At 43.4% G+C, this 17,245-nt stretch overlaps 1 long non-coding RNA gene across 1 annotated transcript; it reads left to right on the forward strand.

Moving 5' to 3' along the window:
• Positions 1 to 13,916: 13,916 nt before the first annotated feature.
• On the forward strand, positions 13,917 to 15,973 carry LOC145405110 (uncharacterized). The gene is made up of 2 exons (XR_013898261.1): positions 13,917 to 14,072; positions 15,791 to 15,973. It is a non-coding gene; the product is annotated as an uncharacterized LOC145405110 (long non-coding RNA).
• Positions 15,974 to 17,245: the final 1,272 nt, after the last annotated feature.

Below are 17,245 nucleotides of genomic sequence, written 5' to 3' on the forward strand. Positions count from 1 at the left end.
TGTAAATGACGAAGTCAAGGATGAACCCCGTCTTGCAGTCGCACAGCACGAAAAACTTGATTCCAAAGCGGTGGCGTTTGCTTGGAATGTACTGGACGAACCGAAGACGGCCCCTGAACAATACCAAGGACTCGTCAATCACGACTTTCTTGAACGGGCGCAAGAACCTCGTAAACTTATCCTTGATCATGTTCAGGATTCCCCTCACTTTCCATAATGGGTCAGTTTGGGAAGGCTCATCATTGTTCGCGAAGTGAAGATAAGTCATCAGCTGCCTAAAACGATCGCGGCTCATGTATTTATTGAAAATGGGTGTTGGGCACAGCTCGTCGGAAGTCCAGTATTCTTCTAACTTGTGTTTCCAGTTGTGCGGCATTAGCAACATCAATCCAATAAATACAAAAAGCTCGCGGATCGTAAGAGGCACCCATGCTGCCATCCGCGATGTGGATGGCGTGGCCGCCTCACCTCCTTCGCGAACTGGAGCACATTGCCCCTCGTACCTGTTTGTCTCGGTACAGAGGTGCTCCATAACCTCGTCGTCAAGGAAGGCCAACAGGTAGTCAAGGCATTCACCATCCTCGTCCACAGGGAAGTCAGCCTGAAGTCCACACCCACTGTCGTCAAAGGGCAGATCCTCAGGCACAAAATCTGATCCCTCTGACCACACGAAGGCATCCAGCGTTCCCTGCCTAGGCTGGGAGGTGCTTGGGGCGGCGGGGGGTGAGGCAGGTCGTGTGGGAGTGGGTGAGGCAGGCGGGGCAACAGTAGGTGAGGCAGAGGCTATCCCAGGTCATGTTGGTGTTGTGGTGGTGGTGGTGGTGGTGGTGGGGGGGACATTATCACTGGGCTCAAGGTCACTCGCGGTGGCGTGACTGCTGAGTTGCCTAGTGCGAGTTCCCTCCCTACGAGTTAGCCTTATACTAGGGGACTTAACTCTACCAACACGAACACTAGGCCTACGAAAACCTCTCAAACGTAATGTTGCACGTTTACTTCCCTTTCTCGGTGGTGAAGGAGACTCCGACGACTCAGGAGACAGGGCAGCAGAGGAGGAGGACGAGAGAACAGGGCTGGGAGTACGTGGCGGGCTTGCGGTGGCGTGACGTGGCGTAGGGGACAATGGCGGTGAGCTGGGGTCACCGCTCCTTTTCCGTTTTTCCCCCTTCCCATACTCGAGGCCCCTTCTCACTGGAGCCTTCCCTGCTGAGGTGCTGGGCACTGACACACTCTCCTCCGGCACAGAAACAATCACTTCTGGCCCGGACTCTGCACTAGATTGTGTGTCAGACTCAGCCAGGCTCGACCACACACCGACGTCACTGCCATAGTCCATTGAGGCTTTCAAAAGTTTTGAGGCTATTGCAGAGTCACTTAGCCCCTTAGTAGTTCCTGGTAAGGTTTTGAAGGGGGTTGAGGTCACAAAACCCTTTTTCGGAGGGCTAGAAGGCACAGACTCGGAAGAGCTCGAGTTAGACATGGTGTCGCCGTGGCAGATTTGCGTGGACTGACGCTATTCTGGGGCAAACCGCGCGAAAAAATGACAGTGTGACAACTGGGGAAACAAGCGTTTCCCAGTAGCAAAAAGTGCTTGCGAGATGACGGCGCAGATTGACACATATCAGCCGTCCGCGCGTTGCCATATCGCACGACGAGGGAGGGCCGCGCATCGGTGCGTCGGTGGGTAAAAAAAATGAGACTTGGCAACAACCGAGGTCAGTAGTACAAAGGTCAAGTGTGCTAAACGTAGCTCACGGGTGGCGGGACTGATAGACAATACCAGCTGGAGCATGCTTGCCCGCGGTTATTCAAAATTAACTCAAATCGCAAACGCGACGACCCGCCGTTCTGCCCTTTGGGCCGACCGTCGCAAATGCGACGATCCGCGTTTTAGGGGTTAATGTCAGGACCAACTTGCCAAGCCCCGGGCTCCTACGCTTCTCACGGGGCAACACAGGATTAGATGATGATGATGATATTTGTTTGTGTTTAAGTAAGGCTTGTGCTGGAGAGGGACTCTTTCACATGTTGATAACCAGATAGCTCTATTCCCTGTTTATACAAATATCTCTCAGCTACTTCTCTCTCCACCAAAAGGTGGATGGTGGATTGCAGAATAGCTTCTTAAGCCTGCAGTCTACTGGGTTCATTGTTCAGGTGAACCTGGAGTTGCAACTACTGCTGCTACTACTACTACTACTACTGCAATAGAAGGATAATATTAAGTGCAAGCCTGGGCCTGTCTTATGTCCTGCTCACCTTCCATGTAGCTGTAGCCTCATACCAGTAGTATATGGTGTAGTGTAACTGATTTAGTGTGTGGTTTCTGGTGGTGTTTGGAGACATAGCCACCTTGTTGAGTGGAATCTGCTTAGCCAGCCATTTACCTGCAATCCAGATAATCAGAAGTTCACTCTATAGCCACTAGTTATATGTCTATTCTTTGCATCAGCACTCAGTTTTAGCCATAATAATATTCTCTTTTTCTGGAAACTATTAGTTATTTACCATTCACTTTCATCTCACTCAGACCACATATATCCATCTTTGTACCTCAGTAGCTTTTGATATCTCACACAAGTTATATCCATCTTTGTACCTCAGTAGCTTTTGATATCTCACACAAGTTATTTCACAGTCATTTTGAATCCCTGGCCAACCTAAGCTTCTCCACTTTGTCAGTTAGTGGTTGGTCCATTTGAGAAGATTTGTCATTTATAGCAACACAATAGTATCTGTAGGATAGTGTATGGGGCAATGTAGGATTGGATGATGGATGAATGTACCAGCCTCTTACGCACACCAGGTGAAGAGATCCCTCACCAGCCAGCCATGCACCAGTGATTGTGTGTGTATGGGAGAGTTTGAAAAGTAGTTTGGTGTGTGACAGAGGCTCAATCTTGTCACCTTAGGAAGCTTGCTGTCATCTTTTCCAGAAACAGTTTATTTCTACATATGGCTTGTTAAACCTTAGACTTACCAATGATGACCTGGGTCGTCATGCATTTGTCAACCTCTGACGTCATTATGATGACTTTGCCCGTCATCCGATGTAATCTCTAAAGAAATACAATATTTAGGGCGTCATTTTTGTTGGATGACGGGCAAAAGTGGGCGGAGCTAAGCCTGCCACAGCTGGTGCATGCGTGCTTACTTGGTATGCTTGGCTCAGTGTGGTGTGAAGTTCCTCACAGGTAGGATGTACAGCTCTTGACCTCCCGCCGAACACCTATGTTCCTTTTTCTCGCATATATATGCAGCGTTATTATTTAAGAAAATACAACAAATATGCATTATTGGAAAGGAAAATTATTCTGCTACGTATTGAAGCAAAAAATATTATTACTTCTTGGATAGCTTTTTTTTTGGCGAATATTTTTTTAAAGGACAGTGTAAAACTTTAGCATGTCAGCTAACTTCTACTCACTTTTTTTGCGTGTTATTTTGTACATATTGTCTGTTTGGACAATGTGCGACTGAGCAAAACTCTTCATCTTCAAAATGAGACCAAAGTGGCCATTCTATGATGAATAGTAACTTTCCTACAAGCGTCAGAAGTAAAATATCTCTATGCGACTGTTCTGAAAGCTCTCGAGAGAGAGTTGCGCACACAGCCAGAATTTACGCTCCTCTCTTTATGGGATAGGGTTAATGCTGTACATGCAGGTATTCTGTTAACCAGTTGTGGCCCATAACAGTTGACTTCTATGGGGTGCTTGAGGTTTAATGCTTAAGTAATGCTACTCTGGGACAAGCAGGGCAAGCAGCAAATCAATCTAGCCTTAATTAGCCTTAATTGTGTGGACTGAGTTGCATTTCCCCAAGTCTCTATGCTTCTGATGGGACAATACTGGCTTGGATGTTGATGTTGATGGTGATGATGATGCACTGGTTATGCAGTCATTATCTGTATTAAAATGACATGAATAAAACTGAAGAGAATTTTAAAGTGTAACATGCAAAATAAGAGTTGCTAGACTTCTTTTTAAGCTGATGAGAATATGTCCTATTTCCTGAATGTTACTGTGTGGTTAGTTACTGGGCTTTGATGCCCTCTACTCTCATGGTAGCATTTCATAGGGACTGCAGCATAAAAATGATTCTGATAGAAGTATTAAGTATCCACAGGGATCTTGAAAGTTCCTCATAGGTGGTTTAGTACCACTGGACCATGTGTCTGTCTGCAGTTTCAGATTAATTTGGGATTATTCTCAGTTAGCAGATTGTTGTCTGTTCATTTCATTTTGTACTAAGATAATGAATTGGTAAAGATGCAGTGATTTTAAATTAATTAATAATTTTTCATTTTTAGGTGAGTAAGTTGCTGCTGTCAGATAATATGGATGATAGCCTAACCATCACCACACCTAAAACCAAAGGAAATGATGAGACAGATGCTGTGATCACGCCTCGAACAACATTGCTGGGTCAGCTGGGCGGCATTACCCCCACTGTTGATTCCACCACACCTTCTACATCCACGCCAGCTTCAGAACGCAAAAAGTAAGGCCATCACTTTCACCACTTCCAGTCATATTGCTGAGTTGTTATGGTTTTTCACGGATTCATGAAGTTGTAATACTGTATATCCTAAATTAGTGTTTGTATCAGATCATAATGGATGCTAACAAGGTGTTATGTAACTTGGGATGGAAGGAAGGAATAATGAAGAATTAACACCAAGCCATAATATGGCACTGTAGGAGTAGAGAGAAAATAAAAGCCAGAAGAAACACAGAAATATGAAGAAGAGAGGTAGGACAGAATAGCTGAAGAGGAGAAGTAGAGAAAGGTTGAAGACAAAAAGGCCCTTTTTAGCTGTCTCTTACGACAAGCAGGGATACTGGGGAAGTATGTTTTTCCCTCTTCCCTAGAGAGTGACCTGGGGTAGAGTGAAGCAGCTGCAATGTCCACCCCCAGAGCAAAATGTCCTCCTGTTTCCCTGCACCTCACCATGGGGGAAGGACCTTGGTTGGACTCAGGGTAGGCACTGTCTGCCACAAGAGGGTGCTGGTTCCCTACATGGTGCATACACTGTATTGTACAGTACCTGTGGGACAGCCCCACAAAGGAGGTGCCTACCTGTGGTCTACAAGTCTGCCAGTTAAGACACAACAACCAAGATCGTAAGGATACCATGCTTCCTTTTAAGGAACCCTTTTTCTGGAGTCGGCATTGGTACAGCTGATGTATGTCTATGAGCCGAGCTTAACCAGTTGCCAGAACAGTCAATTATCTCTCAGCTGTTGGGGAAAAGTAATTGCATATATGTAAAAAGATGCCATTCTGAGAGTCGGCTTGGATTTTAAGCATTTACTTATGACTGAATATGCTGAGTTCAAGTAATAATTGTGTGACTACTGTCGATATCAATGTTATATCTACACAGCTGTACCTTCCTGGGTTGATGGTAACCATCCACCTGCCATCCACTGTTTTATGGATTCAGTCTGGTGATGTATTACTTATTTATTTCTTTTGCACCAGAGGGTTTTTTTTTGTTAAATTTAGGGTAGACCTGTGGTAGTGTAGAGGTTAATGAAAGTTATATCTAACCCATCCATGACTGGGACAGGGAAGGTTTGGAGCCAGCAGATCCAGTGTCTGGCCCTTGGCCTTTGATTGATACTGCTACTGTGAGTGAGGCAATAGGCAGGATGAGGGTGGGGAAGGCAGCAGGTGTGTCTGGGTTGACTGCCGAAATGTTGAAGGCCTCAGGCGATATAGGGGTGAGTTTAGTCACTGACCTGATAAATAGGATTATTTATGAGTGTGTTGTCCCAGATGATTGGCTGAAGAGTGTAATTGTAAATGTGTATAAAGGGAAGGGTGATGCCCTGGAAAGAGGGAATTATAGAGGTATAAAGCTTTTAGATCAGATAATGAAGGTAATGGGAGAGAGTTTTAGAAGGTATGATTAGAGAAAGAGTGAATATTGATGAGATGCAGTTTGGGTTTATGCCAGGTAGGGGGACCACTGATGCCATATTCATTGTTCGACAGCTTCAGGAAAAATATATTGGTAGGAGAAGGGATCTTTATTTTGTTTTTGTTGATTTGGAAAAGGCCTTTGACAGAGTCCCTAGAGAGGTGGTGAAGTGGGCAATGAGAAAGCTTGGCTTGGAGGAGTGGCTGGTTAGGGTGGTTATGGCCACGTATGTGGGTGCTCACACCCAGGTGAGAGTGAATGGAGATTTGAGTGATGAGTTTTCCGTGAATGTTGGTGTGCATCAGGGGTCAGTCTTGAGTCCCATGTTGTTTATCATGGTACTTGAAGCCCTTTCACGTGACTTTAGAAACGGACTCCCGTGGGAGTTGTTGTATGCTGATGATTTGGTGTTGATTGCAGAGAATGAAAGGGAGGCGGAGGAAAGATTTAGGAAGTGGAGAGATGGTATGGGGCAAAAGGGTTTAAGGGTAAATGCAGATAAAACAAAAGTGATGATATCTAGGGTTGGTGGCGGTACTGTCAAAGACGAGGGAGAGTGGCCATGTGCAGTTTGCCACAAGGGCGTGGGAAGTAATTCCATCTTGTGCGGTGTGTGTGATAAATGGGTGCATAAGAGATGTAGTGGTATCAGAGGTAGACTGCGAGATAATGCTGATTTTATGTGTACGGCGTGCCGGGGCGAGCAGGTGGAGATCGTCAGACGTGAAAGGATTGAACTTGCTGGTGAATCTCTTGAGTGTGTGGAAGAGTTTTGTTATTTAGGAGACATGTTGTGTGCTGGAGGTGGGGCTGGAGCTAGCTCTGTGGCTAGGGTGAGAAGTGGTTGGAAGAAGTTCAGGGAGCTCTTGCCTCTCTTGACATTGAGGGGGCTCTCACTACGTGCTAAGGGGTCTTTGTATGCAGCGTGTGTTAGGAGTGTAATGCTGTATGGCAGTGAGACCTGGGCAGTGAAGGAGGAAGACATTCGCCGGCTCAGACGTACAGAAATGACAATGATTAGGTGGATGTGCAGTGCGTCCCTGCGTCCAAGGCCTGGAGGGGCTGGGTTTACAATGGAAGAGTTGAGAGGTAGGATGGGACTCGAGTGTATTGGTGTTGTGATGAGGAGAGGTAGATTGAGGTGGTTTGGACATGTGGAGAGGATGGGGGATGATAATTGGGTGGGGAAGCTGAGAAGTGTTAATATTGGGGGTGGGGTTATGAGGGGTAGACCGAGAAAGACATGGGACGAGGTCATTAAGTGTGACCTAAGGGTTAAGGGACTGAACAGGGAGGCTGCAATGGATCGTGCAGCGTGGAGAGCCGCCATTAGGTGACCAAGGCCGACACATGCAAGCATGTTGGAGCCTTTAAAAATGAAAACGAAAACGATCCAGTTTGGAAAGTGCTTGTAATGCATAAACTGCATAAAATTCATACTGGTAATTGTAGAATAGCATCTTTAAAATAAAAATCCAAATAGAAAGCCAAAGGAACTGCGCAAGGAACAGCATTGTGGAATGAAGAGGTGAAACAGGCTGTGGCACAAAAGAAGAAAGCATATAGTGAGTGGATGCGAAGCAGAAGCATGGAGGAAATTGAGAGGTGGAAGAGAGAGTTATATGTAGAGAGGAAGAGAGAGGTGAAACAATTAATAAGAGAGAGTAAAAAGAGAGTGGACAAGGAATTTGGAAGGAATTTGAGTGGAAAGTGGAGGGAATATAAGAAAATGTTGTGGAAGGAGATAAAGAGAGTTAGACAGGGCGATAAAAAGGTTAGTAGGGGAGTGAAAGATAAAAATGGTAGATTTGGAGAAGGTAGAAAAAGTGAGCAGATAGAGAGAACACTTTAAGGAAATGTTAAACATTGAGAATGAAAGTAATGCGAGTATAGGTGGCCATGGAATGGCAGGGAGAAGGAGGGCGGTGAGAGGGGAGGAAGAGATCAGTAGGATGGAATTAGTGGAAGCAGTGAAGACAGTCAAAATGGGGAAAGCCCCAGGAATTGATGGAGTGTGTGGTGAAATGATGAAGCATGGGGGAGCGATAATAGTAGAATAGTTACAGAAGAGATGCAGATTGGCCTGGGAGGTAGATGGAGTCCCAGAGGATTGGAAGTCAGGTATAATTATTCCCCTGGACAAAGAAAAAAGGGAAAAAGGAGTGTGTGGTAATCATAGGGGCTTTGGTCTTCTTAGTGTAATAGGCAGAGTATATGGTAGGATACTTATTGACAGAGTTAGGGAAATAACAGAGGAAATAGTTGGAGAAGAACTGGGTTTTAGGAAAGGAAGAGGTTGTGTAGATCAGATATTCATTCGATTGCGGAAAAGTTTCTAGAGAAGGGAAAGAATTTGTGTGTGGTCTTCATGGATTTGGAGAAAGCATATGACAGAGTGGATAGACAGGAAATATGGAAAATACTAAGAATACAGTATATGAAGTAAATGGGAAGTTGTTGAATGCCGTAAAGAGTTTGTATGAGGGTGCTAAGGCTGCAGTGCATGTGGATAGTGAACTGTGTGAATATTTCTATCTGAATGTAGGATTGAAATAGGGGTGTGTCATGTCTCCATGGATGTTCAGTCTGTATGTGGATGGGGTTATAAAGGAGATACAAGATAAAGCAGTTGATGTTGGCGCAGCCCTAATGAGAGAGGGCAGCATTTGAAAACTTCCTGTATTGTTGTTTGCAGATAATACTGTATTGTCAACCCGTTTGAGATTCCGATGACGCTTTTTGGTATCATTTCAAATCCAGCCTTAGAGATTCCAGTGACAAATTTATTCATCATTTTAAGATCATCATCATCATCATCATCTGGACCTCCTTTCTCACTCTAGGGCAGGGTGAGGAGTAGCAACGTCCAGACAGCCCAAATTTTCCCAATCCAATAGGCCAAGCTTCCATTCACTCACCATTCAAGCCCCTGGAATTGTGGCTCTATCTGATACACTAGAAACATTCATCACATACTGTAGCTTCGCATAAACGTATCAGATAGAGCCATTTTAAGATACGTTTGTAAAATATACACCATAAATTGCATTTACGCATCATGACAGAGACTTGGGTGTGATGTCGCGGAATGCTTGCTCTGTGTGTTTTGCATAGTTTGAACCAGATTTATATACAGGTATCTTTGTTTTATTATTATTATTATTTTTTTTTTCCAAATATTTTTCTGAGGCAAGGTATAAAATTTTTGGTTTTTGCCTAACTTCAGCTTGTCATTTTGACCTTTTATTTTCTTTATTTTCCTATTTTGAACATACTATGATAAAGTGCAGCTATTAAGCTTCAAATTAACACCACAACCAGCATCCTATCGTAAAAAGTGTATTACGCTGACTAAATCAAAGAAAAAGATTGCGAAGCAAATATCCAGCCGAGACTCATAAAAAATTGTACATCTTTTTCCTTTTGCTTTACCGCACAACAGAATGCAGAAATAACCATAATCTGCACAGTCAGTGCTTACATGACATGCAGTCCTGTAGTGCGAAACTCATAACTATCAATCTATCTATCTATTGCCAGACGCCTCAATCCCGTTTGGGGTGGCCACAAACAAATCGCCTCCAAGTCGCCCTGTCCCCCGCCATTACACTGCCCTGCTCCCAACTCACACCCCCGTCTCTCATATACCTCTCCACCCCATCCCTCCATCTCATCCTCGGCCTCCCCCTCCCTCTTTCCCCCTCCACCTCACTCATATACACTCTCTTCGTCAGTCTTTCACCCTCCATCCTCTCCACATGGCCAAACCACCTCAGTGTGTTCCTCATAACGCTTCCTATCACATCCACATCCACACCACAACATTCCTTTATATCCTCATTCGTCAGCCTGTCTCTCCATGTGACTCCACAGGCTCCTCTTAAATAACTCATTTCCACTGCTCTCACTCTTGACTTGTGTCCTTCCAACAATGTCCAAGCTTCACTTCCGTACGTTAGAGTTGGTATCACAATACTGTCATGTAGTAACTTTTTCACTTCCATGCTCACTTCCCTGTTTCTTATCACTGCTTTCAAGGAACCAGCAACCTTTCTTCCCTGCTGTACCCTTTCAAGCACTTCACCCTCCAAACCTCCATCCTTACTCATCACACTACCCAAATACTTAAACGTACTCACATTTTCCAATTCCTCTCCATCCAACCTTGCTGTACATTCACTAACTTCACCTCTCTCAAAGACCATCACTTTACTCTTCCCTACATTTACCTTTAGGTTCCGTTTCTTACACACTCTCTCAAACTCATCCACCAAGCCTTGCAGCTCCCCTTCGTCTTCACTCAACAACACAGTATCATCTGCAGACAACAATACAGGGAGTTTCCACACACTATCCTCTCTCACCAGGGCCACTCCAACATCCACTACCCTACCTTGTACCTCTTTTATTACCCCATCCATGTACAGATTGAACAACCATGGAGACATGACACATCCCTGTTTCAAACCAACTTTCAAAGAGAAAAATTCACTTAGTTCACCATCCACACGCACTGCAGCCTTCGCACCATCGTACATACTCTTCACAGCATTCAACAACTTCCCATCCACTCCATATATTCTTAACACTTTCCACAATCCTTGTCTATCCACCCTGTCATATGCTTTCTCCAAATCCATGAAAGCCGCATACAACTTCTTTCCCTTCTCTAGAAACTTTTCCACTAAAGATCTAAGAATGAATATCTGATCTACACAACCTCTTCCCTTCCTAAAGCCTCCCTGTTCTTCTCCAACTAATTTCTCTGTTCTTTCTCTAACTCTGTCTATAAGTATCCTACCATACACTTTTCCTATTATACTAAGAAGACAAATGCCCCTATGATTACCACACACTTCTTTTTCCCCTTTTCCTTTGTACAAGGGAATAATTACACCTGACTTCCAATCCTCCGGGACTCTACCTTCCTCCCAGGCCAATCTGCACATCTTCCACAACCATTCTACTACTATCTCTCCCCCATGCTTCAGCATTTCACCACACACTCCATCAATTCCTGGGGCTTTCCCCGATTTAACTTTCTTCATTGCTTCCACAACTTCTATCCTACTGATTTCTTCCTGTCTTCTCACCTCCCTCCTTCTCCCAGCCATTCCCCAGCTACTTACTGTATACTCGCATTACTTCCATCCTCTACGTTCAACAATTCCTTAAAGTGTTCTCTCCATCTGCTCACTTTTTCTCCCTTCTCCACTAGTAATCTACCATTTTTATCTTTCACTCCCCTGCTAACTTCACTTCCACCCTGTCTTACTCTTTTCACTTCTTTCCAGAACATTTTCTTACAGTTCCTCCACTTTACACTCAAATTCCTTCCAAATTCCTCATCCACTCTCTTCTTACTCTCTCTTACCAATCTTTTCACCTCTCTCTTCCTTTCCACATATAACTCTCTCTTCCGCCTCTCAACTTCTTCCACGCCCCTATTTCTCATCCATTCATTGTATGCTTTCTTCTTTTGTGCCACAGCCTGTTTCACCTCTTCAGTCCACCATGCTGTTCCTTGCACCCCCCCTCCGTCTTCTCTTCCTTCCACACACCACATCACATGCTGCACATATTTCTTCTGTAAATATCTTACACATACCTTCCACGTCTCCCATCTGCTCCAATTCATACTTGCCCAATCGTTCCTCCACTTCTCTCTTATACTCTGCCTTTTTCTCATCCTCTTGTAACCTTTCCACTCTCCTTGCAACTACTCCTTCCTCTCGTCTTTCCCTTCTTCTATTCCTCCATCTTACTTGCATCCTAATTCTGGCCACCACCAAGTAGTGGTCAGAAAGTCCACTCCCCCAACCTCTATACACTCTTGCATCCTTTACACATCTTCGCATCCTTTCATCCACACACACATAATCAATCATTGCCTTCCTTTCATTCAGTTCACCACCCACCCTTCTCATCACTCGCCATGTATACCTGTGGATCATTTTATGCCTGAAGAGGGTATTGGCCATCACCAACCCCCTCCCACCGAATTAAATCACAACGTGGAAATGATAGACATTACTCAGGTGGAGAAAGCTGCTGTCTTCCCCAACCCCCCACACTATGCAGCGACGATAGACATATATGCTTCAAACAGTCATAACGCGGCGGGAACAGACACAACATGGCCAGTGATAGTCACAGGCATGAGTTGCATCAGCCTATGACTTATAGGTGTCACGTGTCTGCGCGGGGTGTCATCACAGTCCACTGATCATTCTTGACCCAGTTGAGCCTACCCTTTCCCCTCGTTCTGGCTGCACACATGGTGTGTGTGATCTTTGCTCTTTTTTTTTGGTCGCAGAACCCCACTCCACCTCCCCCCAGCAAGCTCAACCTCTTCCATTAAAGGTGAGGAATCCTCCAGTGTTTGTATGTAATGAAGTCTTTATTATGTAGGTAAAAACACTGAAAATGACCCCAAAGTGGAACTTGAGGCTGGCTTAGGTACCATGAAACTCTTAACGTGTAAACATATGGGCCCATAACGAGGAATTCTCCAAAAACGGGAGCTTCTGGGGACAATATTCCCACATCATGTGAGCGCTGACTGTATGTCGCTGTAAAGGTAATTTATTGTCGTTTTGCGTGGTTTAAACCAGATTTATATATCTTTATACATTTGTTTTTTTCCAAATATTTTTCTATGGCAAGGTATAAAATTTTTGTTTTTTGCTTAATTTCAACTTGTCATTTTGACTTTTTATTTTCTTTGTTTTCCTTTTTTGAACTTAAAATTTATACCAAAACCGACATTCTGCCATGAAAAGTGTATTTACACAGAGTGATCAAAGAAAAATATTGTGGTGCAAAGATGTGGGTTAGCATGAGAGCACCTGACTAACACAGACATAATCTGCCCAGCCCAGAAACCTGTTAGGGTTAAGTGAAGACAAAGGGGAATGGCAAGGCTTGTTGAATGGAGTTGGGAGAGTGTGTAAGAAATGGAATCTAAAGGCGAATATAAGGAACAGTAAAGTTACGGTCTTTGAGAGAAATGAAGTCAGTGAATGAACAGTGAGGTTGGATGATGAGGAAATGGAAGATGTGAGTGCACATAAGTACTTGGGTAGTGTGATGAGTAAGGATGGAAGTTTGGAGGGTGAAGTGCTTGAAAGAGCACAGTAAGGAAGAGAGGTTGTTGGTTCTTTGAAAGCAGTGATAAGACATAGGGAAATGAACATGGAAGTAAAAAAGTTGCTGCATGATAGTACTGTATTGTGATACCTACTCCAAAATATGGAAGTGAAGCTTGAACCTTGGAATGACACAAGTCAAACGGTGAGATTGTGGGAATGAGTTATTTGAGAGGAGTTACATGGAGAGACAGACTGACAAATGAGGAAGTGAAGGAGCATTGTGGTGTAGATGTGGATGTGAGAGAAAGCATTAGGAGAAATGCATTGAGGTGGTTCGGCCATGTGGAGAGGATGGAAAGTGAGAGACTAAAGAGGAGAGTGTGAGTGAGGTGGAGGGAGGGGGAGGCTGAGAATGAGATGGAGGGATGGAGTGGAGAGGTGTAGGAAAGAGGGGGATGTGAGCTGGGGGGAGGACAGTGAAATGGCAGGGGAGAGGGCAACATGGAGGTGATTTGTTTTTACCACCCCATACAGGATTAAGGCATCTGGCAATTGATAGATAGAATTGTAGAATAAAATACAAAGTAAGTCTGGCTTGAAGGCATAATGCCAGTAGTTGTTTATCTTTTATTTAGCTAATGAGAGAGTTTTGTACACAATGTACTGAATCCTATCATATATATAAAATTTGTGCAGACAAAACAAAATCAATGGAAGAAAAAACTCAGAGCTGCATCTTACAATAAAAATGTCTATGAAAAAGGCCCTGGGTTAGAAAACTGACACTTAAACAAAAGAAAAATGTTCCAACACAGTGTCAAGTTTTACTTCTTCCCACCCACCCTTCTTTGTTAGGATTTTTTTTTCTTTTTCTTTTTTTTTTTTTTTTACCGCTAATGAGATTGCTTTTCAGAGAGGCACTGCAAGTAATATACCAGCATATGAAGAATAACAAGGGAAGGCCTCGTGGCATCCGGCGAGCCGTGCAAGAGAGTCAGTCTGTGTCTAATGTTGCATCTAATAACATGAAAAATCACACCACTCCTATGGAGGTTAGTACCACCCACAGAGTACTGTTAGGTTTCAGTGCTTCCAGTTAGGCTTCCACTGCTATGAGTATTTATGGTTTTAAATTGTATATATTTGCGTTTGTTTGGCGTGGTGATGCCATGTCCTGTCAGCGGGATCAGCAGTAATCATGCTATCGAAGGCGATCAGGCTGCATTCTGTAACATCGCTAAGTAGGTATATTTCGTTTGTTTTCCAATATTTTTTTCATTGAAAATCAAATGTCGGTCCTCAGAGCTGTATGTAGTACTGTATTGTACTAAAATAATTTTCCTTGAGAATATAGGTCTATAAGAAAACAGCTCAAACCCGTGTCTTTTTCATTCATATTTACGGGTATTTTACCATCTTTATTGAATGTTTTTTGAATGACGAAGGTGGTCAGAAACCTAACCCCCCCATTTCTTAACAATCTTAAGGGAAAAATAGGTTCATTAGTCAACCAATTTGTTATTCAGCCACTTTTTATGGAACACATTCCTGTCGAATAGAGGAGGAGAGGGGTATTTACTGTTGACATTGGGATATTGGATATGGACAGAAGAAACATTAGAATAACTAGACCACATGGGAATTTACAGTGTTGTGCAGTGTTAAGAAATTAGAATTCAGAGTGCAAAGGATAGACTGTGGAGTGCAAATTGGCGGTTGAAACTGGCGTGGTGCAGTTAAGAATAATGTGCAGTGTTAAACAGTTATAACTCACAGTGCAAAGAATTAAGTGCAGCACAGCACTGGATTACTGTATGTGCTTCAAGAGCATTTTCACCACTGCCAAAACCTTATAGAAGGCAACCACAAACGTGCTGTAAGTACCCTGGCTGAGGTACAGTCAATTCTAATTCCTCATTCTTGGTTCCTTTTCATTTATTTCATGCTTGTCCATTATTGGTGTGAATAGGGTCTTAAATAGGTTTAAGTAGGTGCTATGCATGTCCGGTAGGGAGTTATTTAGGTGGCTTTCAAAGTTAGGCTGGGTTAGGGTCCTTAAGTACCAGTCTAGGACTTTCCGGATGGGACCACTTTCCAGACATGCCTTTGGCTCTGTTACATCGGATAGTAGAGGGATTACTGTAATATGTTCGTGTATAATAATATTCGTGTACAATATATTTGTGCATAATAATATGATTCATGTATAGTATGATACGAAATCGGATGCACTTTTGAATGGAAGGTTGCCAGAGTATGATAATGACAACCTCAGAGTTGTGTGCCGTGACTATAGTTGCAGATCTTTTATATCATCACAGTTGTCAGAATGGCTTTATCATGCAAGTGAATCACAAAAAAAGTATGAATGGTTTGCATATGATTTAGAGCTGAAAAATTTGAAAGCCTGAATGGTATTGGATGGATGTGGCCCATTTCACTGGATAGTCTCTCAACATTTCTCTTGCTTTTTTGCTTCCCTATCCTTGTTTTGGGTGTCCTACCTATCCTAGTTATTAATAGGAAATATGGTTGGTAAAACAATGATAATCTTCACACCACTGATCAAAAAGTATATGTGCATAGCATATTATGGTCAGATTGAGAAACTAGATTTTACTAAGGTGGAGAAGAAAGGGTGTATGTGAGTGAATTTGAGGGTGGTAGGAGGATTGGGAGACAGTGGTTTGATAAAGTAAGCAAATGACTGAGGGAAAGAAGCCATCGTGATTAAGATAATGATTTTGATTTTTTTTTTTTTCCCACTTAGCTACCAGTGTTCGACAGTGATCAAGACAACAATTGTGATGACAGCAGCCATGATGAGTATTTTGAAGAAGATTGATGAATTTCCTTCATCTGCAAGTCAGTCCAGCAAGGAAGTGCAACAAGATGCGGGAAGATATTACGTTGTTGTTGTGACCTGACTCATCTGGCTGCAGAGTGAAGTTGCTCTTCCGCATCAGTCCACTAATCTTCTTTCAGGAGATAGGGAAGGAGCTGATGGATGTGTGTATGACAGCAGCGATGGTTATATAAGTGTCAACGTTGTAAAGGCATCCCTCTCCAGCACCAGATATTGTCACTGTACTTAAAAATACTGTATTAGCTTTTCAGTGTAAGAAATTGGCAACTTTTTTATCTTCAAAAGTTTGTTTACTCAAGTTGGTACCAAATTTTAGGGATATGTATGAATCCTTAAAGCAAATCAACATATCTTCATAAGCCTATGTCCAAAAACCACTTATTGGAGTCATGTGATCTTCCAGTACCAAACAACAGATACAAATCATGATACTGTATTGAACATTACTTTAATCCCTACGTCCCAGTTGACGTGTGTAGTTGTCACGATTTTGGTGCAGTGCAAAGCCGGTTGACTTGCATAGCTGCAAGCATCTTCCCACCACTCTTTGAACTTTAACTTATCCTTACTCATCAGTGGGACCACCTGGAAATGTGGGGATACTTTCATTTGAAAGGGGAAAATTTGGTAAGTCTTATGTACAGTATCTTAATTTTTTCTTTTGCTGTTGTAGTTTGGCGGATATTAGGATTTCAGGTATGGGTATTTTTTCCAAAATCACGAAATTCCCCCTGGGGAGGAGCATGCGACATCAGAAACCCCCCGGCTCGTAGGGGTTAAAGAACACTTCTTAGCAACCATGTACAGCATTTCTGTACCAACACAGTAACATCAGTTTATTTTTACCAGTACATGTTGTTGTTGTTGTTATTAACCCTGGTATGTCTGGCTGAGCCGATCCATCAATCGCAGGCAAGCAAATGCCTGTGCAGGGCCATTCCACCCAGTGGATCCATGTTCCCTTGTATTTGTCACATGTGATCAAGTATGGATCCCACATTAGAGTATAATCAGCAACAATACAAAAGGGTCAGACAAATGCCATTATCATGTGGTTTAAAAAAGAGGGAGGGCTTGTCCTCATCTTTGGGCACTCAGAGTAAGTCTATCTATTGCCAGACGCCTCAATCCCGTTTGGGGTGGCCACAAACAAATCGCCTCCAAGTCGCCCTGTCCCCCGCCATTTCACTCCCCTGCTCCCAGCTCACACCCCCCTCTCTCATATACCTCTCCACCCCATCTCTCCATCTCATCCTCGGCCTCCCCCTCCCTCTTTCCCCCTCCAGAGTAAGTGCTGTACAGTATTCCTTGTAACAAAGTTGTTTTTGCAGTATAGTACCTCTTCCTAAGCAATTTACT

Source organism: Coenobita brevimanus, chromosome 7 (assembly GCF_032717465.1).
Source record: "Coenobita brevimanus isolate Jiangsu-jjx chromosome 7, ASM3271746v2, whole genome shotgun sequence".
NCBI lineage: Eukaryota > Metazoa > Arthropoda > Malacostraca > Decapoda > Coenobitidae > Coenobita > Coenobita brevimanus.